We start from the raw sequence: 15638 nt of genomic DNA on the forward strand, positions 1-15638 counted from the left end.
AGCAGTATGATTGATCAATAACTAAATCTATCCATAACTGAGAATTTGCACAACCTGGGCAACAAGGATTTTCCAGGAATAAATTGCTATTCATCCATAGTGTGTAAATGACTCTTCCAAACGATTTTGAGCGATGTCACCATTTTATCTTATTTTTGTCCTCCTGTTCCATCTTCCACTGTCTCAAACTCTCTTTACTTCGTTCCTCAGGAACAGCTTTCATCTGCTCTTACTTCCTTTAAATATGTGATAATCTTTGCTCATTGACTCTGTTTTCCTAAGATATGGTTGTTCTAATTGATTTTACCTCAGCTGACATTAGGAGCATTGTAAAAATTAATAACAATCTTACACAAGAATCTTTCTTAATACTATGAAATATAATCAGGTTTACCATTTTTATAAATCTCTTTGTTTAGAGTAAAACAGGTGATGATATGGCTTTATCATCAAGGGATTCACCTCAGTGCTAACCTAAAAAGAGAGGAAATTAGTTCTGATATAGGATCCAAACACAATTAAGCATTTTAACTCATGCATACAACAATCTGTCTCAATCAACTGCTACTCTTCTGTTTTACAATGAATTTCCTTCTTTCAATTATTTTCTAAGAAGCATTCTATTTTTGGCATAAAATATTGATTTCCCTGAACAAAAATTCATGAAGGTACCGCATAAGTGTGAAGACTTTAGATTTATGTATGATTTCTGAGCAGGGGCTATTAATTTTGGTTGACTTTGAGAGAACATTTGAATTGATTAGTATTAACTATTTTTAAATCAGTAGAGACTGAGTTATCATATACATATAGATGTGTATATGCATATGTGTGTATGTTTCTTCTTTTTTTAAATAGTGGGAGTAATGGGGTAAGATAAACTCATATAGACTAAAGAAAATAAACTCGTATAGATTAAAAAAATAAGTTGACAAATTTGAATTGTAGTATACAGAAGTACAACCTATTATAAATGTATATATGTATTAAGTATGATGAGTAACTACTCCTGTAATAACTATGTCTCCAAAAATCTTTCCTGGAAAATTGTTTTCTCCTAAATGTGCTGCTGCAGTTAACTTGTATTTTCCTATTGAAGCACTATTGCAATATGCTATGTTGCTTACTTGCTTGAGTACACGTTACTTGAGTAAACTCTGTGACAGCAGGGAGGGACCACACCTCTCTTTTTCTCATTCTTTTTTGTCCAACACCTTGTCTAATATATGAACAGAGTTGTGGCTTCATAAATACCCACTGAAATAAATGAGCCGCATATTTTAGGCCCTGGTCACTTCTGCAAAGTCATGCTCAACCTCAATGCCAGTAATCTGGTATGTTATTTTTTGTTATCTTTTTTTTCTAACAGTGGAATAAGTATTGCAGTGATTTTATATTATTATAAGTCCTATGTTATTGACCTTAACACTTCCATTGGATACCTTAACACCATCTGTTCTATGCATCACTGCAGAGAAAGGTTGATGAAAGATTGATACCTGTCATCTTAGGAAGTCATTTGTGCACTGATTAAAGCAATTATAGGTGGGATAGTCTCTGAAAAATGTCCATTTTCCTTTTGTAAAGTAATTCTGTTATTTATGTCATGTCTCCATTGATGAGCCCACTGTCTCTCAAACTATTCACTAGCCAGTTTCTAATTTTATAATCTCCAAACCTTTGGAATTTGCCAACACAATAGAGCATTAGATGATTTTCTTGGACTTCATGCTTGATCTGCTTCAATCTATACTATTTGTTATAAACCTTGATGACTGACAGATCAGACCTATCATCTTGGATCCTCTGTAGTGGCATAATTTTGTCTTTGACAGATTATAACTTAAAATGGCTGAGAATACTTTGTCAACTTTAAAGTGTATCTGCAACATTTTCAAGTATATCATTTTTGTCTTAAGTACTACAAAATACCTTTCCCTTATGAGAGTCAGTTAACTATTTTTAACTAGTTGCATTAAAAAGTGAAAACTAGGTTGCATTAAAAAGTGAAAACTAGTTTTCATTTCTAAATATGCTATTCTCTTCTAAGTAAATTAGGATAAAGTACTTTCTACTGAAAATCAAAATTATAAATCTGTTATCTTCAAACTTACTATGTACTTGTGAGTTTTTTATGTTAGGGAGTGCTTGAGTATAATGGGAGATCAATATAAAACCTCGTTTAAGAAACAATTTTGCATCTGAAATGATGCCTAATAGCTGAGGCAGTAGAAGTGGTGACCATTCCTGATAAAATTCTTCTTCATGAGTAAAAAAAATTCAAGACCAATGTATTATGAATCTGATTTTTTTCATATTTATACCAAAATAAAGAATGTTACATTATGAAATCATGGCTTGTTTTTACTGAGAGTGTTAAATTGTGGAGAACCAGTTATTTTCTCATAAGGCTTTTTGTCTGTGGTTACTGTTCAGTTACAATTGATGTCCTTAATGGCAGCGGAAACATCCATATCCACCATGTCAGTCACATTCCAAGTAGCTGACTGTTGAATGCTTGGTGCATTAAGTAAGAGGCATCGACCAAGAATATTGAGAAAATTAAAGGGTTGTTAGAATAGAAAAAAGTTGAAAAAATATGGTTAGTGAGAAATGCTGTATAGTAGCATCCTTTAAATTTGACAGAAAAGTTGATTTCATCGTAGAAGAGTGGTTACAGTGTCATTTTTAACATAAGTTGAATATGTACTTAATTTTTAGTAGGAATGGTGTATTCTCTGAATTTGTAGATAAAAGTTATTTTTATTTAATCAGTTTCTACAGCCTTTCACCTTTCTTATCCATTTTATCTATCTATAAATGTTTATCATTTATTATCTTGTATATCTTCTTTTACATTTCTTATATGGATCTCTTGGAGTGAAGCGACCAGATGGTAGACACTCTTTATGAGTAGCTGTGATGTGGGTGTGCTGGGAAGGGAAGGGCATGATCCCTTTAAATGATACGGAAGTGGGGAAGGGAAGTGCTGGGTAAAGGAGGGCATGGTCCCTGCCTAGGGCTTCACCTGCCTTCTGCCCAAATGTTGCATTTCCTAAGACCACTCTTGGCTGCTATGCCCCCATCCTGTGTCTATAAAAATCTCTGAGACCCTAGCAGGCAGACACACAAACGGCTAGACATCGAGAGGATGTCAAGAGGAGCATGCAGGTAGAAGATACCGGCAGTCCAGCAGGCCATCGGCCAGCAGAATGATGCAGAATTTGGCCACAGCAGTTGGAGAAGCTCCACAGCCCCACATCAGGGAAAAACCATCTCCCTTCTGGCTTCCTCATCTGCTGAGAGAGACTGCCACTAAATAAAACCTTGCACTCATTCTCCAAGCCCAGGTGTGCGCCAATTCTTCCAGTACATCAAGGCAAGAACCTGGGGTACAGAAAAGCCCTCTGTCCTTTCAAGAAAGTAGGGGGTATAATTGAGGTGGTTAACACAAGCCTATAGACGGCAAAACTAAAAGAGCACCCTGTAACACTTGCCCACTGGGGCTTCAGGAGCTGTAAACATTCACCCCTGGACACTGCCGTGGGGTCGGAGCCCCACAGCCTGCCCATCTGTATCCTCCCCGAGAGGTTTGAGCAGCAGGTCACTGAAGCAAGCCACTTCCTCTGTCACATGCCCTGCAAGGGGGACAAGGAAACCTTTACCCTTTCAGGTGCTATCACATTAACTGTATAAGTAGTCATTCCACAAATATAACTTGAGCTAAATTTAATAGATGTATTATGGAGATTAATTGGAATAAAAAAATGCTTCAAGTACAATCATTTCTTTTCCTCTGTTATCTGGGACATAACCAAAAGTTAGAAGTTCAATATTAACAAGATGATTCTCACACAAACCTAGGATAAACGTATTATAAGACTATATACAACTCATTAATGAGGGAACCAAAAAGAAGGTAAAACTGGTTTAAAATACATTTTGTGGAACTGGCATATAAAGAAAGACAATGTAGGGAGAAATGTTAAAATAAGACTGCTAGATAAAATACAGCACTTGTTAACGGCCTATAAAATAATATGTTAATCTTTCATGTTTTCTTTTCTACAAAGAAAAATCTACAAGTTGGCAGTAAATTCATACAAAGTTATATACATATATTAATTGTTCTGTTGGGTGTTTGTAAGCCAATGTTCAAGCTTTAATGTTCAAGTTTCAATGTTCAATGTTGAGCATTGAAAGTTACTTCCACACTGTCTGTGCTTTTTTTTTGAAGTTTTTAATGATTTTGTTAAACAGAGTCAATAAACTCTTAAATAGGGCCTAATAAAAATGTCTGCTTTTTCCCCAACTGTTTATATGGAAGAAATCTTTAACTCCTTTATCCAAAAGAAAACAACTGCTATCATGTTTGTCTCTCTAGGCTGTGAATTGTAGACTTGAATCCCAAAATCTAAGGGCCAACCATAAACTGCAACCAGAATGTAAGAAGACTTAATGAATTCATTTTCTCAAGAATTTTGCAGAAGAGTCTCGGTAGAGGAATTAAGAAATTAGTCACTATAATATACAGACATTGGTGAATAGAGAGTAATAGATTAGACCTATATAAGGAGTCTGGAGAACAAAAACAAACATTTCTTTCCAGAGCCTTGGGTGGTGGGAGGGGAGAGCGACACAAGGAGAAGCATATGAATACACAGCCATACTTGGATTGTTTTAATCTCATTCCAGTAGAATTGAATGACTGGTTTGCAAGAACACTGCTAAAGGTCAAAAGTATAGGCTACTCCAAAGTAACCTCTGAATATCTAAAAGATGCTGTGTAAATCAAGCCCTCCAACATGATTTTATTAATATGTTTAAATGCATATGCAAAGGCAAAGACATGTCTCATTTGTTAATTACTTCAAAGCGTGAGGTCTTGGGTTCACTAAATTTTAAAACTTGATATTTTTATATATTACTGTATCTAAAAAGAAAAGCAAAAAATATGAAAAAGCAAAATCAAACATTTTATAATATAAAGTGAAAAAAGGGCATTATATCAAATTTGATGTATTGTGATACTAACATGTCACATCTAGTTTAGTCAGATGTCCTGTTAGGTTTCATTGCCTACATGCTACCATAACTAGAGGTGACAGTTTAGAACATTTTATGTGTTAAAAGGCATAAATAGAAGTAAATTCTTTACAATATCAGGCAGGGAATTTTAAGTCAATTGGTCTAGGCTATCAAATACAAGTGAAAAAATTTCTAAGTGCGCAAGGAAAAGGAAAAGCTTAGCTTCAAAAGTTGTGCTACTTTATGCTATCAAATTACATTTGAAAGAGGACTGATTATTTCAATGCTGAAACATATACACACAAGGGCAAAAGATCATTTTTAAACACAGCAGGCTTCTCTAAGTCCTGCTACAGGATCCTACTTAAAATGGCAAATGCAGATTTCATTGTGATGTTGATACCCTGTTCCTTCCCCCAAGGCTTGCTTTTCAACTTTTCTTGCTTGCAAATTTTCATCCTATGGTGTCAAGTAAGCATTTAGAGGATTTCACTTGGGATAATTCATTCTTACAGTCAGACTCAGTTGTGTGTGCAACAATGGCCTATCTATTCTGACATTATCGGAAATGAAGAAATGATTTTTTTTCTTTCAGCAGATGGTAAGCCTCATAAAATCTTTGTTTCAAACACCTTAAGAGTCCTATGTATTTCCTAGCTACTTTTAGCTTAAAGTATTGTACTATTTGGTGACATGTTCAGCGTAAAAATATTTACATCCTATAGATTCAAATAAAAAATTGCTATAAATCATAGGCAAAAATTAGTGGTTAGATCATCCGTTAGAATATCTGCCAATGACAAGGTTATTTCAATATCTAGATTGATTTTATATGTTGAAAATAAAATGCTACAACTCTTTTCTCTGGAGGGCAAATTTAAAAATAAATGTAACCTATTTATGGGGGCATTAATTTAAAAATCAATTACTTGTTTTACAAATGAGATGTGGAAGAACTACAGAATGTTAGAATTTAAGTTTTTTTTTAAAGTATTCAGCCTACTATATCATTTTATTTATGTATTTTATATTGCAATGAATATACATTTAAACAGGGACAAGTAATTTTTCTAAAAGATAAATTGAAAAGATAAAAGTGAGAATATCCAATGAGTAGACATAATTTCAGCACACTGGTATCACAAATTTTAATACCTAGCCTTATAATTTCTAAAGAATGTATTATTAAAAGAAAGAAAATTATTATTTAAAAGATAAACTTTGCTCCCCCAGGCTGACTTCCGATGTCCTTGATTTTTTTTTATACTTCGTATTTTAGATAATTTTATCTTCTTATTTTCTGTTCACGATATCTTCTACTTCTAACTATGTTGCTAGCCATATTTCATCTATGTTAATAAATACCTAAAGATATCCAGTGACCTTTAGATTACATCATTTTCATTGATAGGATCCTAATTCCCAGCCCCAAGTTCTTCCTTCAGACAATGTTGGTTCTAATTTTCAGAATTTGAGCGAGTAGAAGAATAAGAAAAAGACTTGGTGTTCGGGACAAGGGATATATGTTATAGTGACACAGTTGAGAGTATCAGAAAGTGTATAGAACTAAATAGGCCCCACAACAGTGGAGGGCCCGAATGTTTAACAGCAATGACCGCTACATAGTAGAATTTCAGGTGACAATTTTATTTTCAGATTAATTGATTAGTTGGCTTGCCTTTATTGGATAATTTTACTATTTTGGACTTGTATTACCTATAAAATATTGGCAAATTCATTTTTAAAAAAGACACTTAGAGATGACTGGGATTCCATATATTTGGAGTAGCAGAAAAATCCCCAATTAAACAGTGACTACAAACTATTGGAAGCAAATCTAATGAAGTTCACTATCTACCTGGAATATATGGATTTGGGAAGAAAAACTTCATCAAGCCAGATAGACCTAAAATAAACAAAAATAAAGGCATTTGCAACTTTTTCTTTTGATAAGTTTTTTTCTACTAATTTTTCATGTGTCCCCAGCTTCAGCTTATTACTTGCCACTCTAGTCTTCTCTTTCTTTTTTCATTATTGAAACATAGTCAATCACGTTTTTGTCTAATCAACTTACTATTTATTGATCTCCTAAAGAAGACATTCTTCATATATTAGAACCCTGTTCTACAGTTTTTATCATAGATTGATAGTACCTCTCACTTATTTTCATGTTCTAGGCAATGGGTAGCTTTGTTCTGCAGCTAAAATATTCTATGAAACTATGATCAAAAGTGCCATGAACAAAAGTGAATGGACTTTTGATGAGAATGTGGGGTTCACTAAGTGTGTTGCATTCTATATGTAAAATGTAAGTTTTGGAGTCAAGATTGGAATACAGATTTTAACATATATTATAATCTACCATTACAAAGTAAAAGTAATCTGCCATTGTTTTTAGTGGCAAAACCACAATTGCTTTTGCACCTTCCTAATACTTTCCATATATGATCTTAAATAGAAAGATATAACTAGAGACTTACTCATATTTAAAATGAAGAGAAATAATAATATTGATAAAGTTGTCTTATTTTATCAAATGAGATAATATGTAAAATTTTAAGCACAATGTTTGAAATATAGTAAATTTTCAATGAATATATTCTCACTACTAGTTAGTATTTTATACTGTAGGTGTATATTTTTGGAAAGAGTATGCAGTAAATATTTAGCAGTTCTTTTTGTCAATTTTCTTTGATGGAATAATGTTTCTAAGTTTGAATCAATGAGGTTTAGGTGAACCTGATAAATCTGCAAATTGTAGAAGTTGTCCATGACCCAGTTCTGACTAGTGTATTCTAACTGGATGGTTGTAATTAATTTGTCCAGATATGAACATGTGACCCAATCTAGACGTAAGATTAAATCTTAGCTCTTCCCTAGATGAGAGAAATAAAATTCTGACCACATCATTTTATTTCCTGACTCTAAAACTAGCTATTAATTCTAGACATTTTAGTTATACACAATTGTGTTTGAGAGCTATCTCATATCAACTTATGAGATCTGACTATTAAATTTTTGGAAATATTTTGAGGTCATTTTTAGACACAGAAATTATTTAAAATAAACATTTTAATTTATAATTAAATTATATTAAAAATAAGGAAAATAAATTACTTAAATTCATCACTTCCCAAGTATTTTGCTATATTTTGCTGTGATTTATGCTACCGAAAATATTTACATAGATGTTTGTATCATGGCAACACTATATAATGGCAAGCTAATGTGCATCTCTCCAACTTCCTATTAGTGTCCTCAGGTTGTAGCTTGTAATTCAGTCATGAAGAGAGAATTTACAGCATGAAAATTAACACCACATATCAGGGTTCGATTTAATATTTTGTTGATTGTGTAGAATAAAAGTAATTAATAAAAGTAAAAATAAACAATGAACAAAAGTATGTTAATAATGCAAATTATTTTTTAAATTACATCTGTAACCATTATATTGTGAACCACCCCAACATACACAGACATATTATCCTTGTATTAAAAAATTATGATTCTCAGAACAGTGATTGTATCATTGGTGAACAAGTAAAGGTTTTAATTTTACCTTTATCTTACCATTAACGTATATAAAAATAGTAACCAATATTCATATTGAAACTCTATTCATTTGCTAATTGCAGTCAGTTATCTATGGATTTAAGAGTCAGGCAAAAATTAACAAAAACTCCCCCTGAAAAGGGAACTAATATTTTATTACTTGTACATTATATGCTATGCATCTTTGTATAAGTAAAACATTAAAAAAATTTAGTGATAATTCCTTTTTTTTTTTTTTTCTGAGGTGGAGAGTTGCTCTGTCGCCCAGGCTGGAGTGCAGTGGTGCAGTCTCGGCTCACTGCAAGCTACGCCTCCCAGGTTCACACCATTCTCCTGCCCCAGCCTCCTGAGTAGCTGGGACTGCAGGCACCCGCCACCATGCCCGGCTAATTTTTTTGTGTGCTTTTAGTAGACGAGGTTTCACCGTGTTAGCCAGGATGGTCTCGATCTCCTGACCTCGTGATCCACCTGCCACGGCCTCCCAAAATGCTGGGATTACAGGCGCGAGTCATCACGCCCGGCCAGATTCTGAAATTTTAGAGAAGCTACAAGCCTAGTCAAAAAAAGGTTATTATTGCTCAACCTCAAAGGCAAATTCTGTGATGTGAATCTCAAGCTGTTACTTACTAAAGTATGACATTTCTCAGGAAGACAACTTTTCTCCATACCTTTCTAAAATATGATCAATGTTAAAAAAAAAGAAAACCCAAGACCTGTCTATCTGATGTCTTCAAGAGACCCATCTCACATGCAATGGCATCCATAAGCTCCAAGTAAAGGGTTTGAGAAAGATCTACCACACACAGAAAATACAAAAGTGCAGGAGTCACTATTCCTATATCAGAAAAAAGACTTCAAACCAGTAACAGTAAAAAAGAGCAAAGAAAGGCATTACATAATGATAAAGGGTTCAATTCAACAAGAAGACTAAGCTATCTTAATTATATTTGCACCCAACATTGGAGCACCCATATTCATAAAACACATACTTCTAGATCTACAAGGAGCCCTAAACAGCCCACACAATAATTGTGGGGAACTTCAACAACTCACCAGCACTATTAGACAAATCATCAAGGCAGAAAACTAACAAAGAAATTCTGGACTTAAGCTTCACATTTGGTCAGCTGGACCTAATAGACATCTACAGAATTTCCCATTCATCAATGACAAAATACACATTTTTCTCATCTGTATATAGAACATATTTCAAGATGGACCACATGCTCAGCCATAAAGCAGGTCTCAATAAATTTAAAAAATATATAGAAGTCATACCAACCACATTCTCAGAACACAGAGGAAAAAATATAAATCAATGCCAAGAAAATATCTTAAAATCACAAAATTGCAAGGAAATTAAACAACTTGCTCCTGAATAACTTTCAAGCAAACAACAAAATATAGGCAGAAGTGAAAAATATTCTTTGAAACAAGTGAAGAGAGACAAAACATATTAAAATTTCTGGGATATGGTGAAAGCAGTGTGAAGAGGAAAGTTTATAGCTAAACACCTACCTCAAAAATTTAGGAAGATTGCAAACTAATGATCTAACATCACATCCAGAGGAACTAGAAAAACAATAACAAGCTAACTCCAAAGCTGGCAGAAGAGAAGCAGTAACTAAAATCATTGTGGAGCTGAATGAAATTGAGACCCCAAAACCCATACAAAGAATTAACAAAACCAAAAGTTTATTTTTTGAAAATATAAACAAGATTGTTAGACCACTAGCTAGATTAACAGAACAGAGGGAAGGTCTAATTAGGTACAAAGAGAAATGAGAGGTGACATTACAACCAATCACACAGAAATACAAAAGATCCTCAGAGACTATTATAAGCACCTCTATGCACAAAAACTAGAAAATCTAGAAGAAATAAATTCCTGAGAACATGCAATCTTTAAAAATTGAATGGGAAAGATATTGAAACACTGAACAGACCAATATTGAGTTCTGAAATTGAATCAGTGATTTAAAAAAAAAAACAACCTGCTAATCAAAACAACTCTAGACTAACTGGATTCACAGCCAAATTCTACCAGATGTATGTAGAAGAGTTGTTACAAATTCTACTGAAACTATTTCAAAAAATTAAGAAGAAAGGATCTCCCCCCCAAGTCATTTTACAAAGCCAGCATCACCCTAATATCAATGCCTGGCAAAGACACAACAACAAAGAAAACTACAGGCCAATATCTCTGATTAATAGAGATGCAAAAATCTTCAACAAATTACTAGGAAACCAAATTCAATAGCACATCAGTTAATTCACCAAGATTAAGTAGGCTTCATTCCTGGGATTCAAGGTTGGTTCAACATCCGGGATTTAATAAATGTGATTTACCACATAAACAGAATTTAAAACAAAAAAACATGACCATCTCAAGAGATGCAGAAAAATATTTTAATAAAATCCAACATCTGTTTATGATAAAAATTCTCAAGACACTAGATATTAAAGGAACATGCTCCTTAATAACAGCCATCTATGACAAACCCATGGCTGACATCATACCGAACAGGCAAAAACTGGAAGCATTCCCTTAAGAGCTGTAACAAATTATGGATGGCCACTCTCACCACTCCTATTCAACATAGTTCTGAAAGTGCTAGCCAGAGGAATCAGCAAGAGAAAAAAAAAAAAAAAAAGGCATCCAAATAGAAAAAGAAGTCAAACTCTCTCTCTTCACCTGATATTATTCTACACCTAAAGACTCCTACAAAAGGCTCCTGAACTGATAAATTATTTCAGGAAAGCTTCAGGATACAAAACCAATGTACAAAAATCTGTCACATTTGTGTACCCCAATAACGTTCAAGCTAAGATTGAGAACAAGAACATAATCTCATTTAAAATAGTTACAAAAATTAAAATACCTAGAAATACATCTAACCAAGGAGGCAAAAGATCTCTAAAAACTGTAAAACACTGGTAAAAGAACTCATATATGACACAAATGCAAAATTATTCCATGCTTATGAATTGGAAGAATCAGTCAGTATTGTTAAAATGGCCATATTGTCCAAAGCAATCTACAGATTCAATGCTATCCCTATGAAACTATGAATATCATTTTTCACAGAATTAGAAAAAAAAAAAAGACGATTCTAAAATTCATTTGGAGCCTCTAAAAGCCTGAGTAGTCAAGGCAATTCTATGAAGAAAGAACAAAAGATAAATATCTAATATCCAAATTGTAGTTGTAGGTAAGCCATGGCATTTTGCCTATGCCCTTTCCTTTTCATTCCGTAGTAGGTTTTACAATTGCAAATGTCTCACGTGTGTGCATACATATCTGTGTATGTGTTTCCATGAGTGTGCATAAACTAAGAAAGCCCTTTTAGTCCACATTACCTGGGAGCCATTAATAGTCATATGATAAAAATAAGTATACAAAAATAAAAATTACCTTTACAGAAGCTAAAAATCAACAGAGTAAAAGTCATCATTCTTAATATTCATGGAAATGTGGAGACACACCCTCTATTTCCATAAGATGTCCAAACAATGTTTGAGTTAAGCTTCTTGAATTCTCAATAGTTTACACAGATGTCAGTTCATAAGCAGTACACATAGAACATGGAGACTAGTATAATTCCTGAAGGGTTAATTTACAAATGGATGGATTAGGGTTGGGGTAGAGACACCACAAAGGATAGTGAAGTAACCTGTCACTTTCTAGCAGCCATTTCCTTACCACAAGCACATCTGAAGGAGAAGGTGCATTACTCATAATCAGAAGTAAAACATCCTGTACAGTCTGTGTTTTGTTTGAATCAGTGGTTAAAGATGTAGCTACTTACAGGGAAGAGGTAAGATGGATTAGTATATTGGTCTAACTCTTCATCCTTCGCAGCTCCTGTTACAGGTTCACCATGAGCTGAGGCCAATCAGGAGTCAGAGGACGCAGAAGACACAATGTACATTAAAAAAGGTAATGGGAAAAAATGGCACATGAATCTAAAGCAGCAAATAAGGTATCTTTCACAGTTTAGAAACATTAGCTTTCATAGAGATAACTTTTTCAAACACATACATGAGATAGTGTCTCTAAAATGCTTAGGACAATGTCTGGCTTGCATGAAAGAGGTTCTAAAAATTTGTTAGGTTTGGCGGGGCACAGTGGCTCACACCTGTAATCCCAGCACTTTGGGAGGCCGAGGCAGCGATCACCTGAGTTCAGGAGATTGAGACTAGACTGACCAACACGGAGAAACCCCGTCTGTACTAAAAACACAAAATTAGTCAGGAGTGCTAGCGCATACCTATAATCCCAGCTACTTGGGAGGCTGAGGAAGGAGAATCGCTTGAACCCAGGAGGCAGAGGTTGCAGTGAGCCAATACTGTACCATTGCACTCCAAGCTGGGCAACAAAATCAAAATGCCGTCAAAAAAAAAAGAAAATTAGATTCATTTTTCTTCCTATATTTGCAAAATTTTCCAGCAAGAATGAGTAAATAGAAGAATCAAGGGCCCTTTTCTCTCAGAAGAAAGCATTTACTATGTTAAAGGGACATAAGCTGCATGTTGATGATACATCATTACATAAATATTTGACAACATCTGCTCCTTTATGAAGTAATTGGCATCAAGATTTAATCTATCAAATACATTTACTATGTGCCATTTTGTATAAAACATATTTATATTGCTTTGAAATGAGCAGATATTTGCAATGATACTGTCCTTGAGTGGAGTGTTCATATTACTTTAATTTGGTCTGATAATAGTGGGTAGCAAAATCTAATGGTTGTGGGACACAAACTCTGTTAACATTGCTAACTGAGGTACGCATTAAACTATTTTTGTATATACTTAATAGTTTTTGATGCTTCCTGGTGTACCTCTTGCTGTGGATTTCCAGCCAGTGCCAAAGATCTTGTTTGTATATACATATATTGAGTAGATATAGCAAAGTAAATAGTTTCTACAGGACTCCATGTCATTGATTTCACACCGTGATAGGCAGCAGTTGTTCCAGGATCTCTGCTAAAACTCCTCATATCTAATAGCACTGCAAATAAGAGAATGGACTTTATTCATGCCAAAGTCAAACAGAATCCTCTAAAAATTTAAGGGAATAATGGTCTTAATGCAAATATTTCTTTTCTGAATTCTAAAATATAGCTTTAGAAATTTATTGGAAAAAATATATATGTATCGTCTACTCTTGATACCTTGAAGAAAAATCTGTCCTGAATTTTTGTACATTTTTCTCTCTAGAAATAAATGAAAAAGTATTTTAGAAGACTACTTTACCAGAACTGTTAACATCTAGCAACTTTCAGTTGTATGTGATTTGGGGAAAGAGAAGAGGAGAGAGATAAGGTATTAGATACATTTTTGCCAATGACATTTAGTAGAAAAAATTAAAATAATATGGGCACAGCATCTCTAACCAAGCACAATTTCATTGCAAATATCTGCTCAGCTCAAAGCAATATAAATCTATTTTGTATCAGCTCAAAGCAATATAAATCTATTTTATATAAAATGTTATACAGGAAATATATTCAATAGCTTCAATCTTGATGACAATTACTTTATAAAAAAAATTTCAAACATTTATGCAATGATACATTGTCAACATGCAACTTGCCCATGCCAACTATATACTTCATTGTTTTCATTATCAACAATTCTTTATATCTCCTCTTGTTCTAGCTGCCACTTAATTTGTCAGCAGAATTTTCTAGAAAGGTGTTAGCGATCAAGAATGTTTTTTAAAATGCTGACGATAGAGAAAAAGGACATGATTAGGAAAGAACAGAGAAACAGTGGTAATAACCAATTTTAACATTTTTCAGAATATGAAAGTAAAAAAAATGATAGTAGATTCATGTTATGACATGTAAAAAAAAGTATGCTTAAAAAGAAGTGTTTCTGTTTTTCATTTTGTCTACCTACTGGCAACCTCCTCTGTCTGCTGTAAAATGCTGCTAGGAAAAGATGTTGTAGAGAACTTATAGATCTTTGTATAATTTTATATCTCATTTTAAAAAGTATGCCAATGACCGATACATGTATACTAGTTAAGGTAATCTGAGTGGATCAAATTGAGCACCCCTGATTTCAAAAAATATTCCAAATAGATTACCTATGTGTATCTTGATTCTGGTAGAGGCTGTCTGTAGACTTGATGGTCAGTCAGTAATTACATCATAGTAAAAATCATGTTGGTTCAATTAAATAAAATATTACTTATTTAAAAATATAACAGTATGCCTCAAATATGTATGAAATATATTTCTACACTGATATACAAAAACCCAATTTTCTAATATATTGTGTACAAGAAGCATATAGTTTGATGTTGCAAACCATAGTTGGGTGGTCTGTTAGATTTTACAATAAACATACTGCTCAGTAGGATCACAGAGGAATGTGTGGTAATCAGGTAAGAGTGATGAGGTGAATATATTGGCAACCTGGAGGTTTGAAAAAGACATCTGAGCAATTCTTGTAATTCTTTATATTTCCAAACTATATAGCAAAGGCAGAATTAAGCACAGAAAAAAAATGATAAGGCAAAAAGAAGAAAACACGATATCTTTTCATTGTCTAGCATGATTTTTTGCATGATCCATGGAATAAAAATATAAGAAATTAACTTTCATAAGCAATATAATCTAACTTGCTTATAAACACAAAAAGCTGTCTTGATCATTAAGATCATGTTTAATCTACAATAATTTTCATTTAGGGAATTTTATAGATTCTTTGAAGTATCAAAATATCTGTACATAATTATAGCACCAATTATATGAGTTGCAGAGGTAAATTCTGCTTGAGCAAACATAAGAGAGCATATGTTTTCTTTATTTTTTTGCTTCATAGACATTTTTTCCTTTTAGAATAAAACTCTCTTCACAACCAGAAAAAATATATTTCCATCTGGTTTTTAATTTAAAAATAAGTCATGTGGTTCTTCATGATTAGTCTCTGATTTGAAAGCTTAGTCATTTGGGAAAAAGTAAATACTGTTCAATCAACACAGTATTTTCTTCTTTAAACTTTTTATTCATGTCTTTTAGTTTACCAGTACCAATCCT

The 15638-nt window shown here is 33.4% G+C and overlaps 1 long non-coding RNA gene across 1 annotated transcript in view; it reads right to left on the reverse strand.

Annotated features, from left to right (window-relative positions):
- Nucleotides 1-317: 317 nt before the first annotated feature.
- LOC129051310 (uncharacterized) overlaps nucleotides 318-15638 on the reverse strand; it is a 31421-nt gene continuing 16100 nt past the window's right edge. Inside the window, exons 2-4 of the long non-coding RNA XR_008515473.2 lie at nucleotides 13431-13600; nucleotides 12390-12466; nucleotides 318-474 (exon numbers count right to left, since the gene is read on the reverse strand). This is a non-coding gene — a long non-coding RNA (uncharacterized LOC129051310). The remainder of the gene's footprint in view (nucleotides 475-12389; nucleotides 12467-13430; nucleotides 13601-15638) is intronic.

Source organism: Pongo abelii, chromosome 19, assembly GCF_028885655.2.
Source record: "Pongo abelii isolate AG06213 chromosome 19, NHGRI_mPonAbe1-v2.0_pri, whole genome shotgun sequence".
Taxonomy (NCBI): domain Eukaryota; kingdom Metazoa; phylum Chordata; class Mammalia; order Primates; family Hominidae; genus Pongo; species Pongo abelii.